Source organism: Gorilla gorilla, chromosome 1 (genome assembly GCF_029281585.2).
Source record: "Gorilla gorilla gorilla isolate KB3781 chromosome 1, NHGRI_mGorGor1-v2.1_pri, whole genome shotgun sequence".
NCBI lineage: Eukaryota > Metazoa > Chordata > Mammalia > Primates > Hominidae > Gorilla > Gorilla gorilla.
In genome coordinates, this window is record NC_073224.2 from 177,555,722 (window position 1) to 177,572,823 (window position 17,102).

Genomic DNA, 17,102 nt, shown 5'->3' on the forward strand with positions numbered 1-17,102 from the left:
AGCAATGACTCTTCTATGATCAGGAAATGACGTCTCTGAATCACACTGCTGCTGCCATGCCTAGGAAACCTCCACCATCAGAAAGCTGCGTGCACCGCTGACCCTAGAACCACACCATACCCACTATGATCTGCACCAGTGCCATGCATATCCTACGTCCCGTCTGTCAAGGCCCACAGGACAAGTGGCTAGACACTGAGGTTTCTGCTAATGCTGCTTCAGAAAAATCAAACACCTCCAAAACTGTGCTTGTCAATAGCAATAGCAGAAGCTTGGTGTGTCTCTGGCAATATGATTAATGTAAAAATTTAATATGTTTCTCATTCTTTTGCTTTCAGTCAGTTGTTTGTGGGAGAAATTCTAGCCACAGTTCTTGCCTAGATGAGTTTTTAAGCCCAGAAACTTTTTTCCTAGTTTCTGTGTGCTCCCCAGCTACCCCACTGTTAAAGACAGCTAATCCCTTTGGAAACAATGGAATTTAATAGCATTCTCAATCCTATATTTGTCAGTCTTGTGTGGGTAAATGCCAGGCATATTTCCTTCCAAAGTTTCGCAGGCACTGTTTCTGTGTACAGTCATCCCTTGGTATCCATGGGGGATTGGTTCCAGGACCGTTATGGATATCAAAATCCGAGGATGCTCAAGTCCCATATATAAAATGGCGTAGTATTTGCATACAACTTATGCACATCCCACTTATACTTTAAATCATCTCTAGATTACTTAATTACCTAATACAATGCCTACACATCATTCACATGGATTTAACATAGTATTTAACACTTGGCACGTGGCAAATTCAAGTTTTGCTTTTTGGAACTTTGTGTACCTTTTTCATAAGATTTTTTGATCTGTGGTTGGTTGAATCCATGTATATGGAACCCATGAATGTGGAGGGCCAACTGTACTTCAGTCTAAAGGTATAGAAGAAGTGGGGATTTTTTCTGCCCTTTAAATCTTCAAATTATGAAACTTTTATTTTTATTTTTTTGAGATGGAGTCTTGCTCTGTCCCCCAGGCTGGAGTGCAATGGCATGATCTTGGCTCACTGCAACCTCCACCTCCTGGGTTCAAGCAATTCTGCCTCAGCCTCCCAAGTAGCTGGGATTACAGGTGCCTGCCACGACGCCCAGCTAATTTTTGTATTTTTAATAGAGACGGGGTTTCACAGTGTTGGCCAGGCTAATCTCGAACTCCTGACCTCGTGATCCACCCACCTCGGCCTCCCAAAGTGCTGAGATTACAGGCATGAACCACCATGTCCCGCCCAAATTATGAGACTTTTAATCCACTTGGATTACAGACAGAATTTCTCCTTTAGCAAAACTGTATTCTTTTCCATTTCTACATTCAAATTGGTTACTTCTGGCCTGAATTCATATCTCATAGAACTTGGTTTAAAGTGTCAAGAAAAAGCCAGCAAATACCAAGTTTATAGATATTTCCAGCCATTTCCCTTCGTGCCACAATTTTGATTGGCGTGTGATCTGTCTTCTAAAGCTGGCAACAGGTTTACCAAATGTCTGGCAACTGGAGAACAAAGGTCACCAGTTTTCCATCTTGCAGTATCTGAGTCTTTACCACCCACTGCCCAAATGCTTCCATTAAAAACCACATTTCTTTTAAGGTTATGTGTAGCCCAAATTTGTAGGAACCAACCTCTGCATCCGATAGGAATAGGTTTGTTTATAAGTAAGAGAATATTTTTAAGTGTCCTTAGGTAAAATTAATATTCATTTCTTTATCATGTATACATAATGCAGAAGTAGGCAGTCTAGATTAGTATGGTGATTCTGTGACCATCAGGGACCTAATTAATTTCTTCCATTCTCAACATGTGGCTTCTACCTTTCGGTCCTTTATAGCTGTTTAAATTCCAGCCATCATGTCTACAGTCCTATGCAGGAAAGAAAAAAAGACAGAGATGACCATGGTCCCCTCTCTTTAAGGATACTTCCTGGAAGCTGTACACACCGTTCCTACTTATAGCCCATTGGCCAGAACTTAGTCATTTGACAATATTATTCTGGGTGGCCATATACCCAACTAAAAATCAGGGGTTATAATATTAAGGAAGAAGGATAGAATGGATATTAGAGGACAAATAGCATTCTCTGCTATGCCTCCCTTACCAGATTAAAAAAAAAATCCCCAGCTGGTGAAGATATCCCCAAAAGATGAAAAATGGAAAAGTACTGTACAGCTTTTGGTTCCTTGAAAAGAGAATGTGCTGGGTATCTGTTTGCCCTTGTGGTAGATATGGAGATGAGCTGCCCAGATCCCCCTTCAAGAAGGGACTTGCTCCCGAGCTGCAAAGAGTACCTCCAGTTGTCAGTTCCATCAGACTCTGCTTCAATCGCAGACAATGGCCTTGCCCACAATCATGCTCTCTGCAGCCTAAACTGGGTGATTAAGCAAGGCTGGACTATAAAGGCTCAGCCATTATGGCCACCACTGGACACCTCTGATGGGCAGTGTTCACTCCAGAGCTCTTAGCCAGGCTGGCCAAAGCTTTATTGGACCTGTACTGGAATTTGACTTCATTCTTTTCCCAGTCCTACTTCCTCTCCCTTCCTTTCACATCTTATGCTCCAGCTTTGTCTCTCTTTGCACCTGCTCCTCAAGAAGCCTGCCTGCAAGAATTAGTACGAGGATTGGTTGGAGAAAGTAGACAACCAGATGAGGTTTGGGAGCTGAATTATAGACTACCTAGCAGGTGGTAGGTGAAGCATAGTCAGCTCCTGGCACAAGGTAATGGTCCAATCAGGATGATGTACCAGGTGGAAGAGAATGCACTTGCAGGTGTGATATATCTGGCAGTTAACATATATGGTGGAACTTGTAGCTATAAGAATAATAGAATTGGATGGCTATTGCTAAACTCCATTGGTTACAGAAAAATAAAGAACAGCTAAGGGTAGGTAATAAACAATTGAAGGTCTGGTGTGAAAGCCAGAGCACCTGTTCGTTGCACAAAAAACAGCTCTCATCTGCAGGGGAAGGGCAGAGAAAGCTGAGCATCAAGACTACTTTAGAGTGGTCAAACTTAAAAGATGGTTAAATGCCTAAAATAGGTCTGTTGTGTCAAAGTCAGGGTCATGGTTGAGAAAATCTAGCACCCTGACACATGGAGGGTCCATCTGGGTAGTGATCATGAAAATTTTGATTCCCCAGGCTCCTCTGAAGCCTGCAGTGTGGCCCCTCCTCCCTACTAAGAGCTATCACTTTCCTGTACTAGAAGACATTGCAGAGGCTTCTACTTGAAAGGCATGTTCTCCCTTCTGCCAGCACTCACACCTGTCATCTAGCCTTCTAGCCAGTAGATCTATAATTAGGGTTAAATCATAGCATAACCTAGTTGGGAAGGTGTTGTGCCTGATAGGTAGAGGTAAAGGACTGTTCCCCAAAGAAGATGTAAGACCTAGACAAGCACGTACCAACAGGAGCTTCAGAAGAGTACATGGGGCTGGATTCAGATGATGCTTAAGCAAGGGGAGCTGGAACATAAAATTGAATGGGAAAGTTATATTGAATTTGGAGTATTCTCCCAAATACAGGATTTAATATTCTGCCAAGGACCCCCAAGAATTGACGTGAACATTCACTAACTACTACAATGGCTCCTAAAAGCATGGGAAAAGAAAACGAAATGCTAGGAGTGCTAGGGCAGGCAGGTGGCTCAAAAAGGGATTAAAAGGCTCACAGAAATGGGTCTGCTGGAGTGGATATATTACGTACGCCTGGAAGGTTATGATCATTATGTTCTGGGGGAAGGCCCAGAGGACACACCATTTACCAAGGCCATTACGGAATGCACTGGTGCAAAGGACATAAACATCACTAAAAACTTCAGTGGTGGCTCTCTGCAAGCCAGGACTGATGGTAGCAGAGGCCTCCCAGACTTTGACTCACTGATAGCAATGGAGATGATAGACCCCAAAACAATACTGGCCAACTGGCAGTGCTTAATTACCAGAAGCCAGGAGGTTGCAATTATAATGACCTACCAAGGGGACTTGACCCTCAGAGAGTTATAGAAATGGTTACTAGATGGTGGCGTCTTTAGGGGCAAAATAGATAGACAACCAACTAAGCTCTATTATTTTGTACCAGTGGGGAAAAAAAAATTAAGGATAGATGACCAGGATGCTAAGGATAGTCACCCAATAGTCAATTCCTTAGTTTCCAGACCAGAGCATTTTTAGACCTGGAACCCATTGACTGAAGAGGCCAGGAGGAAGGACCTTGCTATACCTCAACAAGTATAAATGGTAATGGTTTCCTCAGTCCTTCCCCCAAGGGATCTTTAGTCATTTACTTGGGTAATTGTACCCTGGGGAAATGGACATACCCAAACATGCCAAGGATTGTGAGACAGAGGGTATGAATTTAACTTATTATCCACAGACCACAAGCATCATCGTGGCCTTCTGTTATAATGGGGGCATAGAGAAGCCAGTTAATAAATGGAGTCATGGCAAGGTCCGGCTCAGAGTGAGTTTACTACTGGATCTGTGACCACACCTAATTGGCATTTCCCCACTCTTCAAATGTATAATGGGGTTGTCATTTTTGGCAATTGATGCAAATGCATTAGGATTTTTGCCTATGGGGTAAAAGCTATAATGGTGGGGAAGGCCAAGTGAAAGCCTTTGAAACTGCTTCCCAGCTCCAGAGAAACATGGCACAGTCTCAGTCAGCTCAGTCTGCTATAACAAAATACTATATACTGGGAAATTTAGACAACAGACATTTACTTCTCATAGTATTGGAGGCTGGAGAGTCCAAGATCAAAGTCCCAGCAGATTCAGTTTCTGGTGAGAGCTCTTTCTAGCCTGCAGACAACCACCTTTTTGCTGTGTCCTCACATGGCCCTTTCTCAGTGTGAGTGTGTAGAGAGGGAATTCTGAATTCTGAATTCTTCCTCTTACTATAAGGATACTAATCCCATGGTGGGGGCTTTACCCTCATGACCTTCTGTGTTCCCCAAAATTCATGTTGAAACCTAATCCCTAGCATGATGGTATTTGGAGGTGAGGTGTTTGGGAGATGATTAAGGAATGATATCAGTTAAAGAGACCCGAGAGAGTGCCCTCACACTTTCCCCAGGCTGAGATGCAACAAGAAGACACCTATCTTTGAACCAGGAAGGCTTCACCACATACAGAATCTGTCAGTGCCTCAATCTTAGACTTCCTAGCCTCTAGAACTATGAGAAATAAATTTCTGTTGTTTATAAGCCACCCAGTCTATGGTATTCTGTTATAGCAGCCCAAATGGACTAAGATATAATCTAAACCTAGTTATCTCCCAGAGACCCCACCTCCAAATACTATCATACTGTGGGTTAGGGCTTCAACATATGAATTTTTGGGGGACACATAGGAAACACATACAGGAAATCAAACAATATTATATCTCAAGAGAAGATGGCAGGAATTCGTGTCACTCTTAAGATTTTAAAGGAAACAGAGGTGCTGATTCCCATCATATCTCTGTTTAATTCACCATATGGCCCTGCAAAAATAGATGGTCTCTGAAGGATGACAGTAGATTACTGCAAGTGCAACCCATTAGTAGGCCTGATCGCAGCTGTCATGACAGATGTGGTGTATTTGCTAGAGTTGATTAATACATCCTCAGATATTTGGTATGCACCACTGATTTTAGTGAGTGCATTCTTTTCTATTCCAATCGTAAGAAAGGATCAGAAACAGTGGCATTCCATGAAACAGACAAAAGTGCACATTGGCTGGATGTGGTTGCTCATGCCCGTAATCCCAGCATTTTGGGAGGCCAAGGCAGGAGAATTGCTTGAAGCCAGGAGTTCAAGACCAGTGTGGGCAACAGAGTGAGACCCTATCTTTATGTTAAAAAAAAAATTAATTAGCTGGACGTAGTGGTGAGCATCTTCCTAGCTACTCAGGAGGCTGAAGTGGTAGGATCGCTTGAGTCCAGGAATTTGAGGCTACAGTGAGCTACAATTGTACCACTGCACTCCAGCCTGGGTGACAGAGCTAGACCCTATTTCTTTTTATTTATTTATTTTTTTGAGACGGAGTCTCACTCTGTCGCCCAGGCTGGAGTGCAGTGGTGCAATCTCGGCTCACTGCAAGCTCCGCCTCTGGGGTTCACACCATTCTTCTGCCTCAGCCTCCCAAGTAGCTGGGACTACAGGTGCCTGCCACCACACCTGGCTAATTTTTTGTATTTTTAGTAGAGATGAGGTTTCACCATGTTAGCCAGGATGGTCTCGATCTCCTGACCTTGTGATCTGCCCGTCTAGGCTGCCCAAAGTCTATTTCTTTTTTATTAAAAAAAAGTACACATTTACGGTTTGGTTCTAGGGCTATATTAACAGTATTCCTGCCCTCTATCATAAAATAGCCTGAAAAGATCTGGACCTTCTGGACATCCTGCATCACATTGATCTACTACATCAATTACATCCTCTTGATTGTGCAGGATGAGCAAATTATAAGTTTCAGGAGAATTAAAGAACTGAAAGTGTACATGATTGGTGGAGATGCAAAGGAGTGTACAAAAGAAAGCTAAATCCTCATCTTCTGTATTGGGAAATCAACAAAATGGTAACTAAAAAATCAAGAAGAAGAAATATAAACATAGTTGTTTTGTTTTGTTTAAGACAGGGTCTCTGTTGCCCATCCTGGAGTGCAGTGGTACAATCACGGCTTACTGCAGCCTCAACCTCCCATGCTCAAATGATCCTCCCACCACAGCCTTCTGCATAGCTGGGACTACAGGCCCACTCCACCATACCCGGCTAATTTTTTGGTGGTGTTTTTGTAAAGACAGTGTTTCACTGTGTTGCCCAGGCTGTTCTCGAACTCCTGAGCTTAAGTGATCCACCCACCCCAGCCACCCAAAGTGCTGGGATTATGGGTGTGAGCCACCATGCCTGGCCTAAACATGTTATTTAGATATGTGAAGGTAAATACCAAAGAATCAGTCAAAAGTTGAAAGTGGTTGCCTTGGAGGATAGGAAGATATGTTGAAACCTTTAACTTATGTACATGTATAACTTTGAATTTTTTTTTTTTTTTTTAGAGACAGGGTCTTGCTATGCTGCCCAGTTTAGTCTTGAACTCCTGGCCTCAAGGGATCCTCCTGCCTCAGCCTCCTAAAGTGCTAGGATTATAGGCATGAGCCACCACACTTGGCCTATATATAACTTTGAAGAAGGCAAAAACATTTTTTTTTAAAAAGCACTGTAAATGAATTGTTTTCTTATTTCATCCTTTGGGAAAGGTCAGAGCAAATGGGCACAACAGGAGGAGGATAATATTTTGGATTAGAGTGACGATTCTTCTGACATTGTAGTTGTAAGTTAAAGAAAGGCTCAGTGTGTGACCCATTGGCCTTCATCCAGCATTTTTAGTAAAGGCAACCAACCTCGAAACAACTGGTGAAATCACTATTCGGTAATTAAATTTAAACAAAAGATTAATCCACAAACTAAAATCTGTTTAAAAGGTAAAAATTCAGCTTTTCTGGCTGCTTTAGAGGAAAAAGGAGAACATAAAAATAAAAAGCTAAAATCCACTTGGCTTCAGAATTTTCAGCTCTTTTTCAGTTTCTAGCCCCAGGGTCAGGTGGGAGGACCTCTCATGCCTATGAAAGGAATGCCTTGCCGTGCTTCCTTAATGTTTGGTAACAATTTAGTGGATGAATGTCCGGTAAGTGGGCGGGTGCTGAGGGGGATGCAGGAAGTCTCATGAGCCTATTTATATTTTAGAGGAGGAGTCTGTCTTTCTCATGCCATTAACATTCTCTTATTCTTTATATGTTTAAACCATCCTGAAAAGAGACCTACATTTAAACTTCAACAATATTTTTTCCTTCTCTGAATAAAATTTGCTATAATAAAATACTAGGTATTTGAAGAGAAAATAAATTATTTTCTTTTGAGTATCATGGCTTAAAGACCCATGGCTTTTTACAATCTTAACTTGCTTTAAGAATAATTTTTATTTCCTTTTTGAAGCAAAAAATAAATGGTCACAATTTAATATGTGGGAACTCCTTTTCAACTAGCTTCTGGGTCCTCTTACGTTTTGAAAGCATCCTTACCTTCTGGCAAATTCCAGGTCCATCTTTAAAAATATTTTCTAACTAACTTGAGTATGTCATATAACATACTTTTTTTACCATATTATATGTTTAAATCATAATATTATTAAAGGTTTATAAACCTTAGTTTTAAAAAATAAATCTTATTTAAGCATGTCATAATATACTATTCATTTTATATTACTTTGCCATTTTATGTTGGACTTTGTTTCTTTTCTTTATTATTATTTTTTGAGACAGTCTTGCTCTGTCACCCATGCTGGAGTGCAGTGGTATGATCATAGCTGCAGGTTTGAACTACTGGGCTCAGGTGATCCTCCCTGCCCCAGCCTCCTGAGTAGCTAGTACTACAGGCACACCCCACCGTACCCAGCTACATTTTTTTTTTTAAGGACAGAGTCTTGCTGTGTTGCCCAGACTGGTCTCTATCTTGCTTCTAGCCTCACGGGCTCTAGGCTAGCTGTCTTTGCTCACTCCTCAGGGTAGGCCAAGCTAACCATGGGGGGAATTTTTTAAAGCAAGAATGATAATAGTCCTTCCCTAAACCTGAGTTTGGGAACTGAAACTGCCTTTGTCAAACTAATAAAAGGCCAAAAGATTAGGATTATGAGAGGGGCCTGAATTCTGCTAGAATGTAGGCATAGTTTTAAGGTAGAAGGCAGGACTCAGAGGCGGGACTCAGACATGGGACCAGATTGAGGTCTAGCTAAAACAAGGCCAGGGCAAAAACAGCTTTCAATCAGACATGTCCACCAGTGTGCCATGTCAATTTACCGTTGCCATGGCAACACCCGGGTGTTACTGCTCCTTTCCATGGCAATGACCCAATGATCCAAAAGTGACTACCCCTTCCCTAGAAATTTCTGCATAAATCGCCCCTTAATCTACATGCAGTTAAAAATGGGTATAAATATGACTGCAAAACTGCCCTGAGCTGTTACTCTCTGCCTAGAGGTAACCCTGCTCTGCATGTAACACCGCCTCTTCAGTAAAGCTGTTTTCTTCTAAAGTCCTTAAAATAAAATTTTAAAAAATGTAAAAAAGCTGTTTTCTCCTACCTCTGGCTTGCCCTTGAATTCTTTCCTGGACAAAGCCAAGAACTCTCGTGGGCTAAACTCCACTTTGGGGCTCACCTGCCTTGCATCAGTTTCGCTAATCTCTTATTGTCAAGCCTAGAGGTCACAAGATTTTACTTCCCCAGTTGCTCCTATAGATGACATTACTATTATAGAACCCAAGATTGTTCTTCTTAGATGTTTGTCAGACTTCTGGCAAATGACTGACCCCACCCATACTGTGACTCATGACTCAGCCAGTCCTGCGGCCCCCACCAGAGGGGTACACAGTGCACGAGGATTGTTTTCCACACCCCTATGATTGCATCCCCAACCAATCAACAGCATCCATTCCCTTGTCCCCTGCCCACCAAACTATCCTTGAAAAACCTAACCTCTGAGCCTTCAGGGGGACTGTTTTGAGTGATAACTCCAGTCCTGCTTGGCTGCCTTGCAATCATTAAACTCTATACTGTAATACTGTGGTCTCAGTGAATTGGTTTTATCTGTGCAGTGGGCAGGAAGAACACGTGTGGCGATTACAGCATCTGGCCCTCATTTTGGACTTTGAAAACAGCTCGTGTATTTTTCAATTAAAGAAATATACAATATACAGTGTACAGTATACAGAAGTATATAGGCTCTAATATGTGGATTGTGTGATGGTTATGATGTATTTTTCCTTCTTTCAGCCTAAATATCTTGGAATTAGGTTTTGTATAGGTCTTGGTATGGAATCACCCCAAAACTTGGTGACTTAAAGTAACAATTATTCCTCACGTTTCTCCGCTTTGGCCGCATAGTTCTGCTGATCTTGCTTGGGCTCCCTCATTGGCTACATTCAGCTAGTGGGCCAGCTGGGCCTCTCTCTCCCTGTGATTACTCCGCCTCAGGAAGGCCGGATCGGGCTTTTCCACGTGGTGATGGCAGCAGCATTCCAAGGGGGAAAGTCCCATGTACAAGCACATGCGAAGCCTCTGCCTATATTTCAGTATTATTGCGTCATTGTCCAAAGCAAATCTCATAGCCAGGCCTAAAGTCCATGCGGGAGGGGAGTTCACAAGGGCATATATATGGTGTCCTTAATGTTATAGTTCACCCCAGTCTTCCTACATTGTCTTTTTTATTTTTTATTTTTTGAGACAGGATTTTGCTCTGTAGCCCAGCCTGGAGTGCGGTGGCGCAATTTCGGCTCACTGCAACCTCTACCTCCCAGGCTCGAGCAATCCTTCTGCCTCAGCCTCCCGTGTAGCTGAGACAACCGGCCTATGCCACCATGCCCAACTAATTTTTCTATTTTTTGCAGAAATGGGGTTTCACCATGTTACTTAGGCTGGTCTTGAACTCCTGAGCTCAGTGACCTACTATTTATATAGAATTTTATGAAATTTGGTCTAAATATTCTCTTAACTATAGTTTTTGCATACAAATATGTACCTCCTAGTGTTGTTTTTATCTTTTACCAAAGCAATTCAGTGTTGCACTCTAATTTTTTTCTTTAAGTCTTTGAATAAATTTATGTATTTACTTCACCTACAGCCCCAAAGCCAAATTAAGAAATTTTTAAAGCAATTTACTATTAAAATATGATAAAATTTATATTAAAATTAAGAATTATCATAGAAAAAAATCATAGTTTAAAAACTACCCAGTAAGATTAAGCAAAATGCTATATATATTTTTTGAGACAGAGTCTCGCTCTTGTTCCCCAGGCTGGAGTGCAATGGTGCAATCTCGGCTCACTGCAACCTCCACGTCCCAGCTTCAAGCGATTCTCCTGCCTGAGCCTCCTGAGCAGCTGGGACTACAGGCGCCCGCCACCACGCCCAGCTAATTTTTGTGTCTTTAGTAGAGACGGGCTTCCACCGTGTTGGCCAGGCTGGTCTCGAACTCCTGACCTCAGGTGATCCACCTGCCTCGGCCTCCCAAAATACTGGGATTACAGGTGTGAGCCACCGCGCCCAGCCACCTTATATGTTTATATTTTAACATTTCATCTGTGATTCAGAACCAATTTATAAGGGAGTGGTATGTGAATTGCATTTCAAATGTAATCTCATGTGTACATGTAATTCCTTACATTTAAACATTATTCAATTAGCCACTAAATATTTTAGCTACTTTAGGAAAAATATCTGAATCTTTTCAAGGAATACAATAAACCATGTTTGTATTCCCAATTTTATGTTTTGTAGGTCTACATCTTCCCTGATGCTGTGAACCATAAAATCACATTTAAAATATTAACGTTCACTTTTATTTTTTTATTTTTTTATTTTTTTGAGACAGAGTCTTGCTCTGTCGCCCAGGCTGGAGTGCAGTGACATGATCTTGGCTCACTGCAACCTCCGCCTCCCGGGTTCGAGCAATTCTCCTGCCTCAGCCTCCCGAGTAGCTGGGACTACAGGCTTGTGCCACCACACCCAGCTAATTTTTATATTTTTATTAGAGACGGGGTTTCTTCATATTGGCCAGACCAGTCTCGAACTCCTGACCTCGTGATCCACCCTCCTCGGCTTCCCAAAGTGCTGGGATTACAGGCATGAGCCACTGCACCCAGCCTAAAGTTCATTTTTAAAACTTAATTTTACCAGCCGGGCAGGGTGGCTCACGCCTGTAATCCCAGCACTTTGGGAGGCCGAGGTGGGCGGATCACAAGGTCAGGAGTTTGAGACCGGCCTGGCCAATATGGTGAAACCCCATCTCTACTAAAAATACAAAAATTAGCCAGGCGTGGTGGTGCGCGCCTGTAGTCCCAGCTACTCTGGAGGCTGAGGCAGGAGAATCGCCTGAATCTGGGAGGCAGAGGTTGCAGTGAGCCGAGATTATGCCACTGCACTCCAGCCTGGGCGACAGAAAGAGGCTCCATCTCAAAAAAAGAAGAAAGAAAAGCTTAATTTTACCAATATATTTTCTTTTTAACTTGTTAGCATTAATGCTAACAATCTCCACAATAAGAAATGTTAATTTTCCTACATTTGTTATAGCATATATTTTATTTTATTTTACTTTATTATTATTATTTTTTTTAGAGACAGGGTCTCATTCTGTCATCCAGGCTGGAGTGCAGTGGTACCATTATAGCTCACTAACTTCAAACTCCTAAGTTGAAGCACTCCTTCCACCTCAGCCTCCTAAGTAGCTAGGACTACAAGTGTCCACCACAACACCAGGCTAATTTATTTATTTTTTTGTAGAAATGGGGTCTTGCTATGTTGCCCAGGCTCATATCAAGCTCCCAGCCCCAAATGATCCTCCACCTTGGTCTCCCAAAGCAGTGGGATTACAGGTGTGAGCCCCTGCACTCAGCCATATATTTTATTACCTTTGAATTTAAACACAATATACAAATTCTAAAATTTGGAATTATAAAATTTGCATCAAAGACAAAAATAGAACCTATATATGATTTTTCTCTTTCTATCATAAAAGGAAAAGGAGTAGCATCGCTCCCTATGCTCAATTCAGAAACTGTGGTCTTTGGGTATCAAGATTCAAATTCACACCTTTTTTTCCCCACTGAAGAGTTAGGCATGGAGAAACTGTCTATGTGTTATCATATATGTAGGTATGTGTGTGGACAGGACCATGTAAAAGCATCTTATTATTACACCGTAATATAATTTTTCTGTCTGTATGCTTTCACTTTTTTTTGGAGCAGGTAAGTTAATTTTTTTCTTCTGTAAGAGTATGCTGAGTATGCTGGATAAATAATTAGTTAAAACAATTTAACTCATAATAATATCTTCGCTTTATTGATTTATCACAATACCAATAAAAGTTATATATTTAGGTCTGCATGTAAAACACGATTATCAGTATTTATTCTTTCAAACAGATGTTTTACAATAATTTGGTTTCATACCTTTTATCAATGGAAGATTTATGTCTTCATAAGGATTTTATTTGGCTGCTTGGAAGGAACCTTTTCTAACCAATCACTTTTTGAGATCTTGAGACATCCAAATACCTCTCAAAAACTCAATTAGTTTGTGAAAGATTTGCACAAATTACATGGCTTTTAGGTCATGCTCTTTCAATTCTTTGTCTTTAAAAACGAAAAACATATTAACTCATGTTAAAAGTTACTCATATGGGCTGGGCGCAGTGGCACACACCTGTAATCCCAGCATTTTGGGAGGCCCAGGTGGGTGGATTGCTTGAGCCCAGGAGTTCGAGACCAACCTGGGCAACATAGCGGGACCCTGTCTCTGCAAAAAACTAAAATTAGCTGGGCATGGTGGCACACGCCTGTAGTCCCAGCTACTCGAGAGGCTGAGGTAGGAGGATGGCTTGAGCCCAGGAGTTGGAGGTTGCACTGAGCCAAGATCATGCCACTGCACTTTAGCCTGGGCCACAGAGCAAGACTGTCTCAAGAAAAAAAGTTACTCATATGTATAATTTTTTAAATGTTTTGCTTTCATCTGGAATTATAAATTCTACAACAATTTCTGCTACCTCTTGATCACTCTCTTGTCTTTTTGTCGGTTGGGATATAAAAAGCAGACTGGGCTGACTACCTTGTTTTGCTGAACTTTGACCTGGCCTTTTAGATTCCTGAAAGCTCCTCAGCTGAGATTTCTATAAGCACTGCTTGTTTCCTCATCCATTAACAGTCTAATCCACTCAGCTGTTTTGGGTCTGAGTTGTAAATGCATCCTTAAGACAGCAACAACTTGTCCCAAATTACCTGTGATACACCATTTTTCAACATTTATAAATCAACAACATTTATATAAACATTAAATATGTTGATGGACATATCCTTGAACTACCCTCTATGTCTTAGTTCTCACAAAAAACAAACATGTTCAGACTACTCAGCCTTAGTTTACCCAGGGTATTTTCTCAGTTCACACAGGGTAGCAGCACACTCAAACTGAGTCTATTTTTAGCTCAAGACACTTTCAGCGTAAAGACCAAACCATCCAGATCCTCTTCCCTAAAGACGCCTTGAAGCAGTGTAGCTGGGGCTGCCTGGCAAGTGTACCTCTGGGAGAATTCAAGGACATTGCCTTGTTGAGTCCACAGTCTTGAACCTATTGCCTCAAGTATTCACATAATCAGAAGTGGCTATACTGTATCTCAATTCATACAGGGACACCCACTCATTGATGCTGTATTTTTCTTTAAGTCTAAACACCATGTTTGACCAAGCGTGGTGGCTCACTCCTGTAATCCCAGCACTTTGGGAGGCCGAGGCAGGCAGATCACTTGAGCTCAGGAGTTCAAGAGTTCAAGAGCAGCCTGGGCAACACAGCGAGACCCCCATCTCTATAAAATAAATAAATAAACAAACACCATTTTTATGTTTTTCTTACCTAAGAATAAGTCTAGCACGTCTGTCAACAAAATGAATACTCCTAGACCAAAGCTAGGCTCTCAGGCTGTTCTCCATGGAAGGACTCCAACAGTGATTTCAAAGGGCTTGTGGATTTTCTCTGCAGAGGTGGACATCCCATCCAACTATTCACCTATTAAACATAGTAACTCCAAGTCAGGGGACCACCAGTTGTTGAAAGAAACCAGACTTCAAACTGTCTGTGAAGATTTGCTGGATAGTATTTTAATTTGGCTAAAATTTTAACAATTGCTGGAGAAAGACCAGAAAGTATTAGAAAGAGATCATCTGCATAATCAAAATTTTCTCATTCCTAGAGGCGAGACATATTTTTATAACAAAAAAAGTTACATGAAAGATACAGTTTTGACTTTGTTCCACTTCAGTCTTTTTTTTTTTAAGTTCAAGCAGAAGGGTCATTTGAACCCAGGTGGTTGAGGCTGCAGTGAGCCAACATTGTACAGCTGCACTCCAGCCTGGGTGACAGTGAGACCTTGTCTCAAAAAACAAAACAAAAAACAAACAAAAAAACCCATAAATAAAAAGACTAATAAATTTGACCATATTGCAAGTAGGAACTTCAAAACATAGCGAAACATAAAAAGTGAAAAGGCAAGTCTCACTGATGAATTTAAAAAAAATAAATTGACAAGTTGACTCTAAATTTACTTGGAAATGCAAAGCAACTATAGAATAGTTAATTTTGAAAAGGAAGTACAATGTCAGAGGACTTTCTCTACTTGACTTCAAAACTCACTATAGAGCTACAGCAATCAAGATTGTGTGGTATTGGTATAAGAATAGACATATAGATTTCTAAAACAAAATAGAGTCCAGAAATAGACCTACATTATTATGGTTAACTGCTTTTTAACAAGTGTACCATGGTAATTCAAAGGAGAAAAAAATAGTCTTTTCAACAAATGGTGCTGGAATATTGCATATTCAAATTTGGGTAACCTCAACTTCTATTTCACATCACAGACAAAAATTAAAATATAAACTAGAACTAAATGTAGGAGCTAAAACTATAAAACTTCTTGAAGAAAACGTAGGATAAAATCTTTGTGAACTCGTTAGGCAAACATTTCTTAGATACACCAAAAGCACAAACCATGAAGGAAAAAAAACAAGACAAACTGGAATTCATTGAAAATTTTTACTTTTCAAGACATTAATAAAAAAGGAAAGCTACAGAATGAGAGAAAATATTTGCAAATATATCTGATGAAGACTTGTATCCAGAATGTAAAAAGAACTCTTAGAACTTAAGAAAGAAAAAAAAAAACTCCGATTTTCAAAAAAATGGGCAAAAGACTTTTTGATGGTTAATATTATGTGTCAACTTGAGTGGGTCACAGGGTGCCTGGACATTTGGTCAATATTATCCTGGGTGTTTCTGTGAGGATGTTCCTGGTTGAGAGGAATGTTTGAAAGGGTAACCTGAATAAAGTGGATTCCCTTCCCTACCGTGGGTAGGAGGCCTCATTCCATCAGCTGAAGATCTGAATAGAACAAAAAGGCTAAAAGGGTACTCCACCTGCCTGACGCTTGAGCTGAGACATCGGTCTTCTCTGCTCTCAGGCGGGAACTACAACACCGCTCTCCAGCTTGCCAAATGCAGATCTTGGGACTGCTAGGCCTCCATAATCATGTAAGCAGATTCCTTATAATAAATCCCTTCATGTATATGTACATCTGCATATATACATCCATATACATATAGCTTATTGGTTCTGTTTCTCTGGAGAACAACTGGCTAATACAGATTTGAGCAGAAATGTCATTAAAGAAATATACAAATGGAACATTAGCACATGAAAACGTGCTCAGCATCATGAGTCACTAAGGAAATATGAATTAAAGACACAGTAAGTTACTGTTTTCTAGTGTGTCTTCTAGTTTACTGTGTCTTCTAGTTTAAGAAAAAATAAAATTTAAAAATTAGACAATATCAAGTGTTGGTGAGGATGCAAAGAACCAGGAATTCTTGTACATTGTGTGAGTGTAAACTGGTACAAACATTTTGGAAAAACATTTGGCATGCAGCCGTAAAAAGGAATGAGATCATGTCCTTTGCAGGGACATGGATGGAGCTGGAAGCCTCATCCTCAGCAAACTAACACAGGAACAGAAAACCAAACATTGGATGTTCTCACTCATAAGTGGGAGCTGAACAATAAGAATAGATGGACACAGGGAGGGGAACAGTACACACTGGGGCCTGTTGGGGGTACGAGGGGAGGGAGAGCATCAGGACAAATAACTAATGCATGTGGGGCTTAATACCTAGGTGATGGGTTGATAGGTGCAGCAAACCACCATGGCACATGTTTACCTATGCAACAAACCTGCACGTTCTGCACATGTATCCTGGAACTTAAAATTTTTTTAAAATTGGTGATAGGTAATATATACCCTCGTATATCAGAAGATATACATGTTAGAATGTTTTTGGTAGCATTGTTGTAATGTTTTTGTTTGTTTGTTTGTTTTTTGAGTCTGTCGCCCAGGCTGGAGTGCAGTGGCATGATCTCGGCTCACTGCAAGCTCCCCCTCCCGGGTTCACGCCATTCTCCTGCCTCAGCCTCCCGAGCAGCTAGGACTACAGGCGC

General features: G+C 41.1%; 1 long non-coding RNA gene across 1 annotated transcript; it reads right to left on the reverse strand.

The window, feature by feature from the left end:
- Nucleotides 1-1,768: 1,768 nt before the first annotated feature.
- LOC129526935 (uncharacterized) lies at nt 1,769-10,095 on the reverse strand. The gene is made up of 3 exons (XR_008671758.2): nt 9,927-10,095; nt 3,438-3,497; nt 1,769-1,897 (listed from the first exon to the last, which is right to left on the reverse strand). It is a non-coding gene; the product is annotated as an uncharacterized lncRNA (long non-coding RNA).
- Between the last annotated feature and the right edge of the window lie 7,007 nt (nt 10,096-17,102).